A 20,688-nucleotide genomic window follows, 5' to 3' on the forward strand; every position below is an offset into this window, starting at 1 on the left:
GAATCAGCATGGCCTAGTGGAAAGAGCACAGGCCTGAGGGTCAGAAGGACCTGAGTTCTAATCCCGGCTCTGCCACATGTCTGCTGTGTGCCCTCAGGCAAGTCAATTACTTCTCCGGGCCTCAATTACCTCATCTGTAAAATGGGGGTTAAGACTGTGAGCCTCATGTAGGACATGGACTGTGTCCAACCTCATACCTCCGCAGGGCTTAGTACAGTGCCCGGCACAAAGTAAGGGCTTAACAAATACCACTTTAAAAAAGACCTAAATGAACTATTATGCTTAGGAATCAAATTAATCACATTAGAGGAGAACGATCAACACTTTAGTGTATCATTTCCTTTAATAAAATAAACTACCTTTTTTTACTGATGGTGTTTGTTGGCGCTATTATTTTGAAAAAATTCTTATGGTTGTAACAGAATAAACATACATTCTGCTGCAGACTGACCTTTGTCTAGAAATCTGATATACAGAACCCCCTACTTGGTCTCCTGCTTTCATTGAAGTGAGTTCTTTCAGTTAGGCAGTTAGAAATCTTTCATTGGATCTTAACCAGTGATAAATAGCAGCTAATCATTTCCAAAGAGAAGACAGGAGGAAAATCAACCTCTTCTCTAATATAGAAACCATTACAAACTAGACCAAAATGGTTCAAGAGAAGCAGAATAGCCTAGGGGAAGGATCCCAGGCCTGGGAGTCAGAGGAACCAGGTTCTAATCCCAGCTCCATCACTTACCTGCTTTGTGACTTTGGGCAAGTCAGTTAACTGCTCTGTGCCTCAGTTACCTAATCTGTAAACTGGGGATTGAGACTGTGAGCCCCTCATGGGACAGGGACTGTGTCCAACCCGATTTTCTTGTAGCCACCGGAGTGCTTAACACAGTGCCTGGCACATAGTAAGTGCTTAAATGCCACTATTATTATTAACTGCAAGGGTCAGGGCAGTCTAGTCCAAAGAACTGGGTGGGTTGGGGGCAGTGGGGAGCTAATGGCATCTCTCCACAGTTCCAAATATTCCCAAACTAGCTCGACTTAGGTCCCCAACAAGGCCTGAGAGTCTCCAATCAGGGATGAGAAAAATCAAAATAGTCATTTTCTAGCCTATTAGCCCTTTTAAGCCTACCCATCTCCGGTGAAAAATCCCCACCCCTCCTTTCACCACCATCTCAAAATGAAAAGTCGGCACCTGTTTACATGAGCTGGAGGACTCTTAGGTAAATGAGCAGCTTTTCACAAGTGCAGAAGAAACACTCTTTCCTCATTCTCGTTTCAGTAAATGCAGGAGAAAGCCTAACAAAGAGAATTCAGGTAATTCATTCTTCCCAGGGGTAGTTGCTGTATTACAAACAGTGAAGGTGAAAAGAACACACACTTTGTGTCTCCAAAGCTAGGTAAGAATACAGCCATTCAGGGTCCAACAATACTGCTTCCTTTGTTATGAAATAGAGCTTTGCCTCTTGGTGGGCGACAACATCGTTAAATTATGATTCCAAAACCTGGATTTAACAAATTTCATTAACGCTTGTAGCAAAACTGTAGCTCAATAAGTTAGAGCAAAGGATTCAGAAAATTGTTTGGGTTTTTTTGTTTTTTTGCCTGGTTTCAGTTTTCACGGATTTTTGTCCCCCTGAGTTTTGAGTTGGAAGAAACCCAAATACTTAAAGCCAGGGAACTTGGTCCCCTATGACCCACCTGGCATCATTTCAGGGAAGCGATAACAAGCCCGATCCCACCTGCCCTTCTTCTACCACCACCAAAATCAAGAGTGTGAGGGGGAGTCTCCTTCAGAATATTGCCACTTCCACTGATAGCCTTTATCCCTTGTCTCCATCTAAGGACTCTCCCCACGGAGGCCAAAGTCACAGAGTTTGGGTTTAATCAATTCCTGTGACCCAGGGGCCATTGCCATTCCAGTCATTAATTCTAGTGCCCCCTCAAGCCTCTGTTGGCAGCAGTGATTCGGAAGAACCAAATGAAGCTAACAGATGACTTCTGAGGAAGTCACTGTAGTTTGTCGTTGGGTCAAAAATAGCCACAATACTACTAGTTAGCAAATTATAATATCTAAACAATATCCCTGACTCATCTCTCTTGTTTTTAGGGAATTTTTAATTCCATAATTGGAGAAAAGAATCAGAAATTAACTCTTGGGAGTTGTTGTGCCATTTGAAAGCATAAACAATAGTAATCATGGTATTTGTTAAGGACTTATAGGTGCCAAGCATTGTGCTATGCACCTAGGTGGATATGACTCAATCAGATCCAAACATTCCTTGGCCCACTGGGGGGGCTCACCATTTAAGGGAAAAGGAGAACAGGAATTTAATCCCATTTTACAGATGAGGAAACCGAGGCACAGAGACGTCAAGTGGCTTGCCTAAAAGCCACACAGTGGACAAGTGACGGAACTGAGATTAGAACCCAGGTTTTCAACTCCCAGGCTGGTGTTTTTTCTACTAGATCATGCTGCTTCACCATGCAACGAAGGATTAGTTCTTCAGCAGAGCACCTGCAGCCTGTTCTTCCTCTGCCACCACGGACGGCTTAGTTCATCCAGGACAGGAGGAGGTGAATCCCCTCTTCTGTGTGCCATGTGCTCATCTTGGTTCTACAGCAGAGTGTGGCACACAAAGTGATACATTCTGGTGGCCTGAGCAATAATCCCCATTCACTGCAGCCCCCTGGATAGCCAGCAGGCCTGAGGGGGTACAGCACACAACTTGCAGACTATCTCCAGCAGATATGAAGTTCTCTACCAGCATTTCCAACCTCAATTTCTGCCTCTTAAACCCTGCCTCGATGCCCCTCAAAGCTTCCCACCACTTGGCACTAAACCAATGCCCAGTAGGATTTCCAAAGTCCAGGAAATTGTCTTCCCAAAAAAAGCCAGCCCCGGACGAGACCATCCACAGAGTAACCACTGGCCAGGCAATCAGTGAGTCAATAGCATTTAGCGTCTATTAAGCACCTACTGGGTGCAGGTACTGGGAACCACCTGTCCAAAATGTGTGGCAGGGTACAGTAGAGGGAAAGGCACCATCTCTGCCCTCAGTGAGCTTACAGTCTTACAGAAGAATCAGGCATGACGTCACTTACAGTTAGGAGGAAAAAGTCCTTTAATCATCGAGTTGACGTGTATGAGAACTTTACAGGAGGCTGTGAACATCTTCACAAGGAGGTGTTGCAAAAGTGCAGAGAATGAGACATGGGGAGAAGGAAAATTACTTGGGAAAAGCCTCTGGAAGAGGTGGGTTTCCCCAGGGGCTTTGAAGCAAGGGAGAGCTGAGGTCTGAAACTGTTGGGTTCAAACAATTGTGGCATTCTGGGCGTTGATCCCAGCTGTGCTATTTACTCAAATGACAATTCTTTCATCCTCCCTCAGCTTCCCCCCGATTCCACTTCGTCGTGCAATGTTGGCAACGATTCTTTCCACCAGATTCAGCAATCTTCAATTCAGGAAATCTCGCAGTGTGGCAGTCGGATGTATTAAGTCAGGAGAAATTATAAATATATTTACTCAGAGCCAGTGGGAGGGGAGGTGATTCCTTTGGGCTGTACCTGGCTCCCGGCCACTGCGCCTACCAGATTAATTGTATTAATTTCTCCTGGGAATGCAGGCCAAATAATACCCGAGTGGAAAGAGTTAACGTTCCTCCGAAGGGTCAAACGTCCTCTCAGGAACAATGTACATGTGACCAGTGTCTATAACACTAAAATCACTCAATGTTTGGACTGCTACGTGCAGAGCACTGTACTAAATGCTCGGGAGACTACAATACAACAGAATTTGCAGGCATGTTAAGGGCCTTAAAAAAGGCTTTTCCAACACAGAGAATTATTTCTAGTGTTGTCTGGCAAGATGTTTAAAGAATCAGGGTATTATCTTGTTTGGAAGGAGTCAGCAGCATTAAGGCAGGTTTGACATCTACAGTGGCCATTTAGCTCTTTTCCTATTACTCTTTATGTATCTTGTGATTTTAATGGGTTTAATACTTAATGATAAAAATCAGTGCAGTCACATTTAATATGGGCAAGAGTCAGCCTGTGTCATGCAAACTATGATCTAATTTGACAGTTTTAGCCCAAATAAATTTTAAAACAAGAAAAAGGGCACTTCGAATGAACCTGTCATTGAGCCAATAACTGTAAATCTACACCAAGCTTAAGAATACTTTTAATAGCTAAATTGCCAAAAAAAGTGAAAAAAGACTAGCCTTCAACACGAACCTTCAAAGACAAATGTAATTCAGAGTCAATTTTACTGCCAAAACATTAATTATTTTCCCTACAAAAGCGTTTTCCTCAGAAAGTCATTTGCAAAAGGCAAAACTGGGTGAGTTTTCCAGCAAGGAGAGAATCCTTTGCCTATTAACCTTATTTTAGTTACCTACTGACCTATTAAAAGGTATACCCCAAAAAAAGGAAGAAAGAAGAAACTGTAGCATTGTATTCTTAACTCATGTATCTTTTCTTGCCATCTTGCATTCAATTTCAGTGTAATATGAACAGACCTATCCTTTTACAAAAGCTGCCCTCTTCCCACCAGACTTGTTTGTTATTTTATGTGTTTCTGCATCATTTGCAGAGTTTGCTTTGATCTACATTCCTCCTGGATGTGTGGTTTCCTTTACAGCTACCAAAAGGAAAACTGTTTTGTTTGAAAATTTGCTTATTTTGAAACTCTGTTGCTTAAAGCACCTATTTTTATCAAGATGAGCCGAACCCAGTGTTTGCAACCCTTTAACATCCCTACCTCTTCCTTACGGAGGGGCAACTTTGAAATGATACAAGTTGCCTTCATGAATTCCGAATATTTCTTTGACGGAGCTTAATGGAAACTCAAGATAGAGTGTACACCTTACCAAAATCGATGCTTTATGCGTTTTAGGTTGTTCGGAGATTTTATCTTAAAAGCAGTAGGGAGAGGGAGCTACAATGTCCACTAAACATTCAAAATTTTGCTCTTATTTTTCACATCTGAAAAATACCATCTGGATTGTGATTCCAGATCAGAATTCATATTTGAGAGGTGAGTTGGAGTCATGTTCTCTTCTCAGTTCAGTCAGAGCACCAACACCAAAATTGAATGTGCAATTCTGGCCCATAAATTCTAGACCAGACCAATGGTCTGCACCATGTTTTTCTGATACCGGAGATTCACAAGTTAAAAAAAAACAACAAAAAAACCTCACGTCTCATCCAGAATATTAAAAACATGAGCCATTTTGATACTCTTTGTATCGATAGGCAACACAAATGTACACAAACCAAGATATACTGATAGACAAAACATAGCTCATAAATAGATGAACAAAGACCCCCTGACTCGTGGGGTGGAATGGAGAGAGGAAAGAGACAGGATATATTCTACAGCAACCTTGGAACAACTCTGACTGGGAAACAGGATGCTTATACGAGGACATTACAGGACTCAGCCCCCCAAGACGGCAGGGGACAGGACCTGCTCTTTGATGGGCAGCCGGAGTAAACCTGGGAAACCACTTAGGCAAACAATAAGCAGGACTGGAAAAGAATAGTAGTGATGTGTCTGTTTTTAATAGACTCCCGCTTTCAAATCGTACCTTTGTGTTACATCCTTCCAAGGTGCACTAAATAAGCCATGGCAGAGTCAAAGCCCAAGATGATCTGTTTGCAAGTATTTTTGATTCAGTAACCATCTAGCACAGCTCCAACTTCCAGAAAGATGCTGACATGAAACCCAGAAGTATCTACTGTGGTTCTATAATCTGACAAAAGTTATTTTTCCATGTTGAGCAAAGAAAACAAGTATTTTTTCTTCCAAGTTACAAATGGAAGAGTGTTTCCATTGTAAAATACATAGAACAACCAAAGAGATTGTTCCTATATTAGAAAAAGAATAAATTGAACGTGAGTAAGATTTTATCTCAAGCAAATTTCCCTATGGAAGGTTTGGATTTTCAGAGCTAGTCATCCCTAAAGATGACAACATAAAAAAAGTCAAGATTTCAATAGTTGATTGAAAGAACAAGTCTTAATCAAAGTCCCAGTTTCAAACAAAATCTTATGATCCTTTGAGAGTAGCACAATGTAAACCTGAACAATTTGTGCTATTTTGAATTACAGCCCACTTCATACCACCTGGATTCAGGATACACCAGTAGGCACCCTTTTGATATGTCCCACGGTAAGTGTTCAGTAAGTATCATTGAATGATATAAGATATAAAGAAGTGACTATAAGCTGGGATGGGCTGGGATGATGACTACCAGCTCTGTTGCATTATACTCTCCCAAGTGCTTAGTTCAGTGCTCTGCACACAGTAAGCTCTCTAAAACGATTGATTTCCTTTAGTAGAGTTGTAGTACTCTCAAGCAATTGTATTTACTGAGCACTTACTGTGTGCCGAGCACTGTACTAAGAACTTAGGAGAGTACAATATGTCAGCTTTGTCACTGTGGGCAAGTCATTTCACTTCCTCTGTGCTTCAGTTCCCTCATCTGTAAAATGGGCATGAAGACTGTGAGCCTCACGTGGGACCTCATTCCCCTGTATCTACCCCGGCGCTTAGAACAGTGCTCTGCACGAAGTAAGCGCTTAACAAATACCAACATTATTATTACAATACTCTAAATACTCAATGCTTTGCTTTTAAATGAGTTCTTAAATAGAGTCTATTGTTCATCACTATAACTTTTGTCTACTTTAATATGGTTCCTTCTGCCTCGCTAACAATAAAATAATTTCACACAGTCTATTTTAGGGCATCCTCACTTTAGACGGTCCTCACTTTAAAAGTGTAACTACATTGATCATCAACAAAGGTATTAAGTCTTGTAGTAAAGGGAAAGAGGTATTGGGTAACTCCAGCTAAAACGAGACAGCAAATTCTTAGAAATGCATTTCCCCACAAATATATGGAGCTGTCCTTCATTTGCAGAAGTGAGTTTCCATGAGGGTATCCTGTCCAGGTATGTAACTGTGACTGAAAAGACTGCTGCTTTAGCTACAGTCCTTTCCTAGCTCTGTCGCCCATACCGATAGTTCCCTGTTATATTGATGCATTTGCAATTTACTATGTCAACTTCACCATCACCAGCCTGAATTAGCACAGATCTGATCCTCAAGAATAACCTAAATGAAACAGAAAAAAAGAACACGGTCTTTCTAGTTTAGGAAAAGAAAATTCACTCTCCAGAAACATCAGGAGGTACTGGCAAGTACAGCTCACAGATTCATCCAAAAAGGATGTGAGATATTTAGGGCAGAAAAACAAGTCTGGATCACCATCACCAGAGAGATGTCACCTTATAAGTAAAAGAAGTTGCGTGGGCCTACCTTATTTTGCTTGGCAGCACTTCTTTTCCCATAGAACATGAAGAAGTGGGAAGGGTGTGGAAAGTTGGAAGCTGCAGAGCTGAGGTCACTTAACCATCAAGACTAATGATTAAAAAAAAACACTGGTGAAAGGGAGATCAGCTGGAGAGGCAAAGAATCATTGTGATTATTAATGTAACTCAGTAGGTACTCAATAAATGCCAATCAATATCAATCAATAGAATGTACTGAGGATTTATTGCGAGCACAGCACTGTTGTAACTTCTTGAGAGAATGTAAAAGAAATTAGTGTGCATGAACCTTATCCTTCAGGAGCTTACAATCTTGATTAATTACCATAATGAATATTTATTAAAATCAAATATAGTTTATATAATAATCAACTGAAAGATTCAAAACTAAAATCCACACCCCCAAGCTGTATACAGCTTCCACAACTAGCCAGAGTAGCCTTGCATAAGTGACCTCAGCAACACAGAGTTCTGTTTGCTAGACTTATCCCAGAAACAGCTTCCTCTGTAGTACCACCTCTTTATCTAAGTTCATGGTTAGAAGACAGCTGGAACACCTGCTAAGGATTTGAATGAGCTCATTTGAACAAACTTGTTGCACTAACCTCAAAACCATGATTTTAACCATTTAACTGTTCCCCCTTGAGTTGTGGATAGTTAGTATTTACGCTAGGAAAGAAATAGGGTGTGGCCACATAGAACCATCGTGGGATGCCAGAATTCTGGGTCCCTGATCCACATTTCTAGACCGTTTTGTAAGCCCTCCTCCGTAGTACTCCTTGCCCCTACACTTATATCCATATCTTTCATTTACCTGTAATTTATTTTAGTGTCTGTCTCCCCCACTAGTTTGTAAGCTCCTCGAGGTAGGGATGGCGTCTGTTCATTATTGTAGCTATAATTGCAGTATTTGCTCAGCAGAGAGTGTAGTGAAGAGGAATCGATATAAGGACACTGGGCACAATCCTTGTTCCAACACGGGGCTCAGTCTAAGGAGGAGGAAGAACATGTACTTATCCTCATTTTACAGATGAAGGAACTGAGGCACAGAGAAGGTAAGTGACTTGTCCAAGGTCTCACAGCAGACAAGTGACAGGACCAGAATTAGAATCTAGGTCTTGTGATTCCCAGGTCCATGCTCTTTCCACTTGGTCACATTTTGTACTCTCCCAAGTGCTTAGTACAATGGTCTGTACAAAGTAAGCACTTAGATATTATTGAAGTCATTTAGTTACTTGTTTACAAACAAGGTAAACTTGTTTGCAGATCAGGATGTCTTTTGAGTCTCAGTTAAAGTATATTCTTATATTAGTAATAATGACCATTCTACCCCCTCTACTGATCTTCCCGATCAGCTAATCAATGCTGCCGTTGTTTTTTAACTACTAGTCTATGATGGTTAACTGGTCTTCAGTTGTGCAGTTTCTAATTACCTCTTTCCTATTATGCTCCCACTTCTTCATGCCCTACTAGAATGCTCCCAAGTAGATGTAAGTGGACTAGCTAGTACCAAAGAGCTTCTTTAGTTTTCCTATATATTCCCCAACATATCTCTCCTATACCCCTTGCTCTATCCTCCTCCTCATTTGTCATGGTTCTCACCACCTCCTCCTGTACATCCTTACTGGTCTTTGTCACTGTCTCCTCTCCATTAGACAGTAAATTCCTTGAAGACGAGAAAGGTGCCCTACTTCTTCTGATGTCCCCGGAGCAGCTAGCTCAGGATATACTGCCATTACTGGTGATCATGATGCTTCTCCTTCTAGCTCTGATTGATCTTTTTTCTAGTTCTTTCCAGAGTTCCTTAGTCTTCACCCTCTAATCCCACTTCCTCAGATAGACGATCCACTCCCCTGGCTTCATGCACCAACTATCATCTTGTCAGTAGAGGCTGTCTCCAAAGAAGCTGAGATGACAGAGTAGCTGCTTTGAAGGAACCGAGACTCATCTGTCATTTTTTGACAGGAAACTCCCTAATGAAGCTTAAGAAAGAATTTTATGTTAAGACAGATGGCAAAATTGAGGCTCAAACTAGGTGAAATACACAGGGTGTCAAATCTGGTTTTTGTTTTTTTATCGAGACTGAAAAACATAATTTGGCAAAGTGGGAGAAAGATATGGAATCTTTTTTTCTGGTGTTTAAAGATTTAGATAAAACTACACAAAAAAGTATGTAACCCTTAACAAAATAGGCCAAAGTTGAAGGCTAGTTGATTTTTCTATCTGCAGTACTATCACAGATTGGATGATAGGTTATTAGAAACCCCTGAATGTGAAAATTCTTGGGTAGAAAGGTCCAGGTAAAATCTTTGTGATTCTGCAGCTGATCCCATATCTCCCTTTCCCCAAAGGCTCTCACATCTTCCCCTGCTCCTACTATAACTTCCTGTCATTGCTCCCTCCTCCCACTACCCCATCATTTAATGAAGTTTTTCACCTACTTTTCTACACATTACACCTTAATAAATGATACCCAGTTATGATAAAGTTTGCAAAGTAGTGTGAGGGGAGGAGACAGAGATTTTTCAACTGGATTAAATGATTTGAAAAAGCTTGCAGGTTTTTGATGGGGGCTGTGCTTGGAAGGCTGCAGCAGCTGCTCAGAGTTGAGAATAAAGGATTTGCTGGAGCTTTGTGACTGGGTATCTGTTGTGGATTGATCTGAGAGACTTTTTTTTATCCTGTTTGGGGGAGGCGAGGGAAAGAGTTTCTTTTCAAAGTCATATTATCTGGTAACAAAGACTGACCCAGGACAAGTAGCGTCTTGGGGATTGTGCACTTGCTGGGGGAATTGGGCTCAAAGCTGCTGCCTGTTGCAAGAAGCAGGCACAGAGCGCTCAACAGATGGGTCTAGAGACCAGGAGGGAGTGGGTGGGTGAACACCACCCCCTCCACCCTGCCCAACCCTGCCCCTAGCCTCACCCACCCTCTCTGCCCCAAATCTTCTCCCTTGTGGTTTGTGCTCCCTAGCATAGATGCTTCGGGTAGATCTTCACAGCAAAGAAACAGTAGGGGAGAAGGGAGATGTCTGTAAATTAGTTCATCCACTGGTAGCAAGAAAAGAACAAAAAAAATTCATCTACAATGTGTTTGGGAGCACTTTTCCAGACAGAAGAAACCTGTGAAGAAGGGGTTTACTACATGCTAAAGCCTTCTTGATGGCCCCTGCGCCCCCAATATTTCTTTCCATTAAAGGGAAGGAGGTTGGAAGGGGTAATTTCTCTTTCCCCTGAAGGGTAGGAGGTTGGAGTGGATGGCTTCCCACCCCATCCTCCTGCCTCCTAACTTTGGCAGAGAGGGTCTGCTTCTTCTCTGCCTCTTGCTATTCATGTGTTCTTGCGGGGAAAGGGTACTGAGCTCTCAGATCTTGAAAAGCCACAGTTGGCCCTGAGAGAGCCATCATCTACTATGACTGATCACATCTTCACTGGAAGCCTCTCAGAATGGGAAAATTGGGAGGAAAGACTCATAGATTTGGGAGTGGTAGGCTCAGTGTGCTTCTGGATCTCACGTGCTTTAAGCAGGCTACGCTTTGACCTCAAGGGCAACTGGGGAGAAGAATCTTCAATCATTTCGTCCGTGTTCCCTGTCCAGTTTTGTTGCTATTGGACAGTAGGAGACAATCAGTCTAAGTTTATTTGTGTCCCTGATTCCCTCCTTCTCCCCCCATACATACCCCTGGCATTAGTATCCCTCTCCTTTTTTTTCTACAGTTTTTTCCTCCCTCCTTCCTGGGCCTCTTTGTTCACCAGGGGCAAAGTCTCAACACTGCCTTGCAATAAGTTCACCAGCCCATAAAAGAGTTTTTATCAGCTTGCTCCCTCAAACAAGATGTGCAGAAGGGGTCCTTTTTAATACCAGATAGAGCTGTCCCTTTGAGTTCAAAGATGATACCACTGGCTCTTGAATTAATGTATGCAAATGTGACTGATAAAAACAATGCAAATCCAAACTATCCCTTTCATGCATTGCATATGTAAGGATTGACCCTTGCTGTCCTGCTATAAATGCTACATACCATGTCTAGCACCTTTTTTAGTCCTACGGAGGTCCGCATCCTACACTGGGGGAAACAATCTAAGAAGAAAGGAAACTAGGTATTTTAGCCCCATTTAAAAGATGATGAAACTGAGGCACAGAGAAGTTAAGTGACTTGCCCAAGATCACACAGCAGGATGGAACCAGATCTCAGAACTGGAACTCCCGATTCCTAGTTCTGGGTTCTTTGCACTAAACCAGCTCTTCTCCTCTTGCTCCACACACTCCTTGAGCTTCACCTTTCATTACCTTCATATTCATATTGCTCAAACATGGGCAAGAGTCTTCACTGTAATTTCTACTATAGGGAATGGTTTCCCTGCCTCTCACTGCCTTCTTTCACTTTTCAAAAAATGCTGAATATTTTCATGAATTTACTTATCCCTATTAAATTCTTTGAAAGGTGTTCTTAAAATATCTAATTCTTCTATGTATAATTTTTTTTTTACTTTGCAATCCTCATTCCTCATACATGTGTCCTTTTTGGTTTTCAAATAGCATAACTTGTTAATATTGTCCTTTCTTAATATGCCATATAGTTCAGACCCCGTAGATTCCACCTATAGCATCTGGTATTTTAAGTAAAGCCTCAATCTTGTCCATTACCTTAAAAAAAAATCTGGCAAATCTAACTGGAACAAGCCAGAGACCGCAGAAGAAGCCTTATCCTGATCGCTCTGGAGTAGGTAGAAGTTTGAATAGGCTTAAAGGAGAAGATAGAGGAAGTGGAGGAGAATGTTCATTTTTCAGTCTCACTGGAGTAGAGAGGTAGTGGGAGGTGGGGAAGTAGGAGATTTCCAGACCTGAACTGAGGAGTCTAACGCAACCCACAAAAACAAACATGAACCCCTAGAAACTCTGAACCTGCCTGAAAAGGCAAAGGGAAGAATCTGGAAGCAGTGAAGCCAAGAGTCGGTGCTCCAGTTTACATTTAAACTTCTTCAGTTTTAGCACACTGAATTTCTCAGCCCCTTCAGTGGCATGGAACTGTATTTTTTATCCATCTGGGCTTTCCTTCCCCTATCCCTTCACCAAAGGGCCCTCTCTTTCTAGATATGGCAGACTTGTTCATTTTATTTTTTTTTAAGAATCACAGGAAGGTAGTGGAGCTTCAATGCTGAACTGGTAGTTTTGTATTTACTGCAAAATGCTGAATGGCCCTGGAAGTGTCATTTCCATTTAGGCGATGAAAAGTCTTGCGGGAGTTCAGTCACACTTGGCAATTACAGAAATTAGCTGGCGAAGTTTAGATCAGTCAGCTGTGCAAACGGGCTCATCTAGTGGAACGTGTGGAGGCAGAACGTATATCAGCCCGTCATGGAATCAAACAGGCACCATCAGCTTTTCAGAATTGGCATCTGACCCCGTCACACTTGCCCATCTGGAAGGGGTCAACGCCGAGATAATAAGAGTGAAACAAAATATTGCTGAGGCTCTTTTTTAGATGTTAATTTGAGCAAAACACGCCCACAGTTAAGGGATGTTGTACATTGCTCACAAAGACTAGACTAGGAAAAGGAGCGCTCAATCCTAAGGAGAGAGAGCTGAGTTTCGATAAAGAGCTGCATTGTTATCCACTAGTTTTCTGAAGCATTGGGAAATCACAGATGATATTTCCTGATTTAAATCAAAGGAGCAAAAAAAACAAAAACAGCAAAGGTGATTTAAGCCCAAATCAAGTGGATAAACTGGATCTGTACCTTCTCTCCTTTTTTTTTCATCAGACTGTCTTTTCTAGGTTATTGAAAAATGTGAGTTCATTTCCCCTAGTATAGAATTCAGCTCTAATCTTCATATTGTCTAATTCTATCAGGATAGCAAAAACAAAAAGAAAGAAAATGTGAACTTCAAAACAACAGGTCAAAGAAATTTAAACAAATGCCAAATTATGGCTGAGAATTCAGGAAATTCAGTGTTCTAGTTTTCAAGGAAAATTAATTCAGTCCCCTTGTGCCTATGAAGGGAAGCTTTTTTTTTTTATTACTAGATCAACTGAATTTATGCTTCGGTATATAAATTTGTGGCCTAGTTATGGTTGCTGTGGGAGCCATAACTTAGAATGTCCCGACTTTTTATGTCTAATATCTTGGCCATCTATATTTTCTATTGAATGTGGGGGGGATGGTGGAGGAAAAAAGAAAGCAAGGTGCCATTCCAACTGCTCTTCTGCACATCCTGGGCTGTCCGGCTGGGGCTGTGCCTCTGTGGTTCTCTGATGAGACGCGGGCCAGCAACAGATGGGCTCTCAAATCATTTAAACGTCTCCTGGCCTAATTTAAACGAGAGAGAGGGAAGAGGTCATTATTGCATCAGTTTGCTCAATGGTGCTGCCAAGGTGCAACAAGTCCAAGCAGTCTCTTTTTCTCTTTTAAAATTCAGAAGTCCTCCTAGCCTGTCAGCTCCATGGTCTGCACTTCCCCAAAGCTGGCAATAGTTCAGAAAAGAAGAAATGGTGGCCCAAGGCATGACATTAATGTTATTGTTATTATAAATAATATTAAGTTATGACTGTGGGCCAAACTCTCTACTAAGTGCTAGGGTAGATGCAAGATGATTGGGTCAGGCACAGTCCCTGTACCACACGGGGCTCACGGACTAAACTGGAGAGCAAGTATTGAATCCCCATTTTACAGATGAGGAAACTGAGGCACAGTTAAGCGACTTGTCCAAGGTCACATAGCAGACTTTCCAACTGGCCTTTCTGCTTAACCTATCCCCTCTCGATCAATCCCTGCCCACAGTGAACTTAGGGTTTAGACACTCTCTATCACTCTTCCCTTCATTCCTCATTTCTAGAACAAGAGATCAAAACTGGAGGGATAAAGGGAGAGAGCTACTATCGCTCTATAATATCCACAGATTTTCGCTCCGTAAGCACATCTCTCATATAGCTATAAATGTCCTTGGCCTATATCACTGTGTCTTGCCCAACCAAGGCTGTTGACCCAGCAAGGTTCCCTGGACTTTAAGGGAGTTGTGCCGGGATGGTGGAGTCCGACTCATTTTCCCCATGCCAAGAGGGAGACCACGGTGGGTGGGCGTTGAGAACAACTAAATGAATGGTCAAGCATGGTTTTCGACAACCGAAAGAATCTGTGTGCAATCCAGGGATGGGCAAGGGAACCAGTTAGGTAGTACAATGGAGGTCCAGGGGGCTCCACATTCTGGATCTGGGAGGGGTGTGGAATCTGGATTTATCCAGAGTCATAATGAATATAAGTGAGAGAGGATTCCATTCCCTCCAAAAATCTGTCCTTCTGGAATGAAATGTACTTTTTCTTTCCTAGCAGAGGCAACTCTGTAGACTGGCAATAGAGCCCCGCAGAGCATTTATCACCTAAATAGCTCCATGCCTAGGGCACCTCTGGACTGGATTGAAAATCGTTAAATACGTGAAGGCACCTGTGAGCCCCAATCGAAAGCATTTAAAATACCGTTACTGGGCCCGGCTTCGCATCAAGTGCTCCAGTGTCAGCTGGGGTTTGAGAGTGATGGTAGTTTTTGTCTACCTCGCCGAGGGGAGGACGGCCGAGAAGTTAGGAAGGAGGGTGTGTGAGGGGACTAAGGGATACGCTCCGGCCACCGGCCTAGGAGTAGTTAGCTCAGCGTTGGCCAAAAAGGAGCAAATTTCCCTCATTAAAACTACTTGGGAAACTTGGATGGTAATAGAGTACATTTAAAGAGAGGATAGAATTGCGACTGGGATAAAAGCAATTCCTAGCCACTCACCACATGAAGCAGCTAAGCATTTGCTCCCAGACATGTTAAAAAGAGACTTTCCAGAATACTAATGACGAGTTAATTGCCAAATGCCAAACTACCAGGATCAGAGGGGCAACTGGGCATATACTTAAGTGATCTTAAACATCAGATTTAGTAGCGAGCCTCTCCGGTTACAGATCACTAATTACCTCTCCAAACACACAACATAATAAGGATAATAATGATAATATCTACTATTAATGTAGCATATTTCTTCTGAGGAACTCAATCTCATACATGTTATAACCTGCTTAGAAGTCTTAACCACACAGGAATCTCATAACACCTTAATGGGTCTTCGAGTGGCAAATACGTATGCATTTTAGTAGCGTAGGTGGCAGATACCTTAGCTAGTGTGTTTCCCCCACCACAAAAGTCCCCCCCCAGATAACCCTCCCAGCTATACCGTGAGCACAGAAGTTATTTTTACATTTCCGATACCTCGGAAGACTGTTGCTTCCTCCTGCTCTCGCCCATTCGAGTCTCATTTCCCTTCACCTACCTCGACAGAACCCACGCAAGGTTTTCAAAGATAGGCAGTGTCTATTCGGACTGGATAAGGTATCTCTCAAACGTCAGACACCACCAGGGAAGGGCGATGATGCCTTTAAATGCTAACTCTCAGGAGGGAGATATGAAAGATCAAGGGGGAGGGAAGAAGGAATCGAGCTGCTCTTGAAGAAGTCTTGCCCTGAAATACACGTCTTTAGTGGGAATGGATTTGCTCAGAAACAACCCCAAGTATTGAACCCTACAGTCTTGGGGGGCAGGGAATGAGCATTCCTCCTTTTCCCCATCGATGAAATTTGGCTTTACTGCATATAGAAAAAAACACTAAGCACTGGGGAGCATACAAGAGTTATTAGACATAACCCCCGCCCTGAGGGAGCTTCCTGTCTTGGGGAGAAGCTGTAGGGGGTGGTGAGAGACATTAAAATAAGACAAAAGAAAACCCGCAACTGACATATTTATTGTGAGAAACGTTACAAAAAGCCTTATTGAAAGTGAGAGATGAGCACCTAAAGGCTACAGAATCAGCGCATCCTAGAGGATGGAGCAAAAGCCTGGGAGTCGGAAGGACCTGGATTCTCATCCCGCTACGCCACTTGTCTGCTCTGTGACCTCGGGCAAGTTACCTCATGTCTCTGTGCCTCGGTTACCTCTTCTGTAAAATGGGGTAAGACCGTGAGCCCCATGTGGAACAGGGACCGTGTCCAACCTGATTAGTTTGGAGCTGCCTCGGTGCTTAGCACAGCCCCTGGCCCATAGTAAGCGCTCAATAATAATAATAATGGTATATGTTAAGCACTTACTATGTGCCGGGCACTCTACTAAGCGCTGGAGTAGATACAAGTAAAGCAGGTTAGACTTAGTCTAATCTGTAGAAGCAGCATGGTATAGTGGATAGAGCACGGGCCTGGGAGTCAGAAGGTCACGGGTTCTAATCCCGCCTCTGGCAATTGCCTGCTGTGGGACCTGGGGCAACTCCCTTCACTTGTCCCTGCCTCAGTTACCTAATCTGCAAAACGGGGATTGAGACTGTGAGACCATGTGGGGCAGGGACTGTGTCCAAGTCCAACACTGACAGCGTTTAGTACAGTGCCTGACAGTAATAGCTTAACAAATACCACAAACTATAATGGGAAACAGCGTGGCTCGGGGGAAAGAGCCTGGGCTTCGGAGTCAGAGGTCATGAGTTCGACTCCCGGCCTGCCGCTTGTCAGCTGTGTGACGGTGGGCAAGTCACTTCATTTCTCTGTGCCTCAGTTACCTCATCTGTAAAATGGGGATTAACTGTGCGCCTCACGTGGGACAACCTGATTCCCCTGTATCTACCCCAGCGCTTAGAACAGTGCTCTGCACATAGTAAGCGCTTAACAAATACCAACATTCTTCTTCTTATTATTATTGTTGTAATGATCATAGTCCCTGGCCCCGCATAGGGCTCACAGTCTTAATCCCCATTTGACAGAAGAGGTCACTTGGATTCAGAGAAGTGAAGTGACTTGCCCAAGGTCACACAAGTACCAATACGAGGGAGAGAAACAGACGATCCTCAAGGTCCAGGGAGCCTTTAAGGTGGCCAAGAGCTCGAACTGCGGAATGAGCTCTGATTCTCATCCCGGCTCCCGGTTCTAGTCCCGGCTCGGCCGCCCGTCTGCTGGGTGACCTTGGGCGAGTCGCTTAACTTCTCTGTGCCGCGGTTACCTCTTCTGTAAAAAAAATGGGGACAGTGAACGCCCCAGGTGGGACAACCTGATTAGGTTGTACCTATCCCAGCGCTTAGGAAAGTGCTGGGCACCTAGTAAGCGCTCAACAGCGGTGTGGCTCAGTGGAAAGATCCCGGGTTTGGGAGGCAGAGGTCACGGGTTCTAATCGCGGCTCCGCCACCTGTCAGCCGTGTGACCGTGGGCAAGTCACTTCACTTCTCTGGGACTCAGTGACCTCATCTGTAAAATGGGGATGAAGACTGTGAGCCCCACGTGGCACAACCTGATCACCTTGTATCCCCCCAACAGCGCTCAGAACGGTGCTTCGCACACGGTAAGCGCTTAACAAACACCATCGTTATTATCATTATTAACGAATACCATCATTATCGAGCGGCGGTTTGGGGCGTCGGGGGAGGCCACCTGCAGGTGCAGTGGGGTGGACCGGGGGCGGCCTCCCAGCCCGACATTCATTCGGTCATTCGATAGTACTTACTGAGCGCTTACTATGTTCAGAACACTGTACTAAGCGCTTGGAATGTACAATTCCGCAACAGAGAGAGACAATCCCTGCCCAACGACGGGTCCCCGGTCTAAACCGGGGAGGCGGCGTGGCTCAGTGGAAAGAGCCCGGGCTTGGGAGTCAGAGGTCACGGGTTCGAATCCCCGCTCTGCCGCTTGTCAGCCGTGTGGCTGTGGGCGAGGCACTTCACTTCTCTGGGCCTCAGTTCCTTCATCCGGAGAATGGGGATGAAGACCGGGAGCCTCGCGTGGGACAATCTCCAGCGCTTACAACGGTTTACTCAGGAAGCGCTTAACAAATACCCACGTTATTATTATTAAAGACAAAATAACATCATCGAGATGAATCGAGCGGAGGCTCCACCGCCCCGGCCTGGCTCGTCCCGCCACGGGCCGGGGAGAGGCGACTGGCGGAGCCCGGGACGAGGAGGAGGAGGAGGAGGAGGAGGAGGAAGAAGAAGAGGAGGAGGAGGAAAAGGAGGAGGAGAATGAGGAGGAGGAGGAGGAGCAGGCCTGCGACCCGCCCGCCTCCCCTGCGGGGGCCGAAGGGAGCGCCACGCCGTTGAGACTGTGAGCCCGTCGTTGTGCAGGGATGGTCTCCTTCTGTGGCCGAATTGTCCATCCCAAGCGCTTAGTACAGTGCCCTGCACACAGTAACCGCTCTCTTCCCCTCTTCCAAGCCCTCCTGAGAGCTCGCCTCCTCCAGGAGGCCTTCCCGGACTGAGCCCCCCCCACCCCACCCTCCGCTCTTCCCCCTTCCCCTCCCCTCCGCGCTGTGCTCCTCTGTATATATTATCGGTCACCCTATTTATTTTCTTAATGAGGTGTACATCTCCTTCATTCTATTTATCTTGATGATGTTGTCTTGTTTTTGTTCTGTTTGGCTTTGCTGTCCGTCTCCCCGGTCGAGGCTGTGAGCCCGTCGTGGGGCAGGGACGGTCTCTATCTGTTGCCGAATTGTACACTCCAAGCGCTTAGTCCAGTGCTCTGCACACGGTAAGCGCTCTCTTCCAAGCCCTCCTGAGAGCTCACCTCCTCCAGGAGGCCTTCCCGGACTGAACCCTCCCTTTCCCTCTGCTCCCCCTCCCCTTCGCCCCCCCCCCCAACCTCTGCTCTTCCCCCTTCCCCTCATCTCTACAGGTTATTGATTACCCTGTTTATTTTGTTAATGAGGTGTACATCACCTTGATCCTATTTATCTTGATGTTGTCTTGGTTTGGTTTTGTTCTGTTTTGCCGTCCGTCTCCCCCGTGGAGACCGCGGGCCCGTCAGTGGGCAGGGATGGTCTCTCTCTGTTGCCGAACTGTCCACTGCCAGCGCTTAGCACAGTGCTGTGCACATAGTAAGCGCTCGAGAATGAATGAATGACCACGTGGTGGATTTCACATCGGCATGTGTGTGTGTGTGTGTGTTGGGTCTTTGCCGAACACAGCAGGGCATTTTTAACTCGCGTGGTCCCGCTCAGCTCTCCCTTTAGCGTGGCTCAGTGGAAAGAGCCCGGTCTTAGGAGTCAGAGGTCGTGGGTTCGAATCCCGCCCCCGGCAGCGGGGTGACCTGGGGCCAGTCACGTCACTTCTCGCTGCCTCAGTGACCTCATCTGGAAAACGGGGGTGAAGACCGTGAGCCTCTCGTGGGACAACTCCCCCCGGCGCTCAGAACAGTGCTGGGCATATAGTAAGCGCTTAACAAGTACCTTCGTGCAGCCGCGGCAGGCCGGTCCTGGGCAGGGTCGGTTAGACTGTGAGCCCCTCATCGGGCAGGGACGGTCTCTATCTGTTGCCGCATTGTCCATTCCAAGCGCTTAGTACAGTGCTCTGCACATAGGAAGCGCTCCGTAAATACTATTGAATGAATGAACATAGGAAGCGCTTAACGAAAACCTTCGTGCGGCCGCGGCAGGCCGGTCCTGGGGAGTGTCAGACTGCGAGCCCGTCACTGGGCAGGGGTGGTCTCTATCTGTTGCTGCATGATCCAAGCGCTTAGTACAGTGCTCTGCACAGAGTGAGCGCTCCGTAGGTACTACCGAATGAATGCTGTCTTGTTCAGTTTGGCTCTGCTGTCTCCCCCATTGAGACTAAGAGCCCGTCACTGGGCAGGAATGGTCTCATCGGTTGCCGCATGATCCAAGCGCTTAGTACAGTGCTCTGCGCCGCGTGGCTCAGTGGAAAAGAGCCTGGGCTTCGGAGTCAGAGGTCATGAGTTCGACTCCCGGCTCTGCCCCTTGTCAGCTGTGTGACTGGGGGCGAGTCACTTCACTTCTCTGGGCCTCAGTTCTACTCATCTGGAAAATGGGGAATAAACGGCGAGCCTCACGTGGGGCGACCTGATGACCCTGCATTCCTTCATTCAGTAGTATTTATTGAGCGCTTACTATGTGCAGAGCGCTTGAAGCAGCGTGGCTCAGTGGAAAGAGCATGGGCCTTGGAGTCAGAGGTCATGAGTTCGAATTCCGGCTCCGCCACTTGTCAGCTGTGTGACTGTGGGCAAGTCACTTCACTGTGCCTCAGTTCCCTCATCTGTAAAATGGGGATGAAGACTGTGAGCCCCACGTGGGACAACCTGATTCCCCTGTGTCTACCCCAGTGCTTAGCGAACAGTGCTCTGCACATAGTAAGCGCTTAACAAAGACCAACATTATTATTATTATTATTAACGAGTCGGCAACAGATAGAGACGGTCCCTGCGTGGCTCAGTGGAAAGAGCTTGGGCTTGGGAGCCAGAGATCATGGGTTCGAATCCCGGTTCTGCCCCTTGTCAGCTGGGTGACCATGGGCAAGTCACTTCTCTGGGCCTCAGTTCCCTCATCTGTAAAATGGGGATTCACT

The sequence above is a fragment of the Ornithorhynchus anatinus genome, chromosome 9 (assembly GCF_004115215.2).
Source record: "Ornithorhynchus anatinus isolate Pmale09 chromosome 9, mOrnAna1.pri.v4, whole genome shotgun sequence".
In the NCBI taxonomy this organism is placed as follows: domain Eukaryota; kingdom Metazoa; phylum Chordata; class Mammalia; order Monotremata; family Ornithorhynchidae; genus Ornithorhynchus; species Ornithorhynchus anatinus.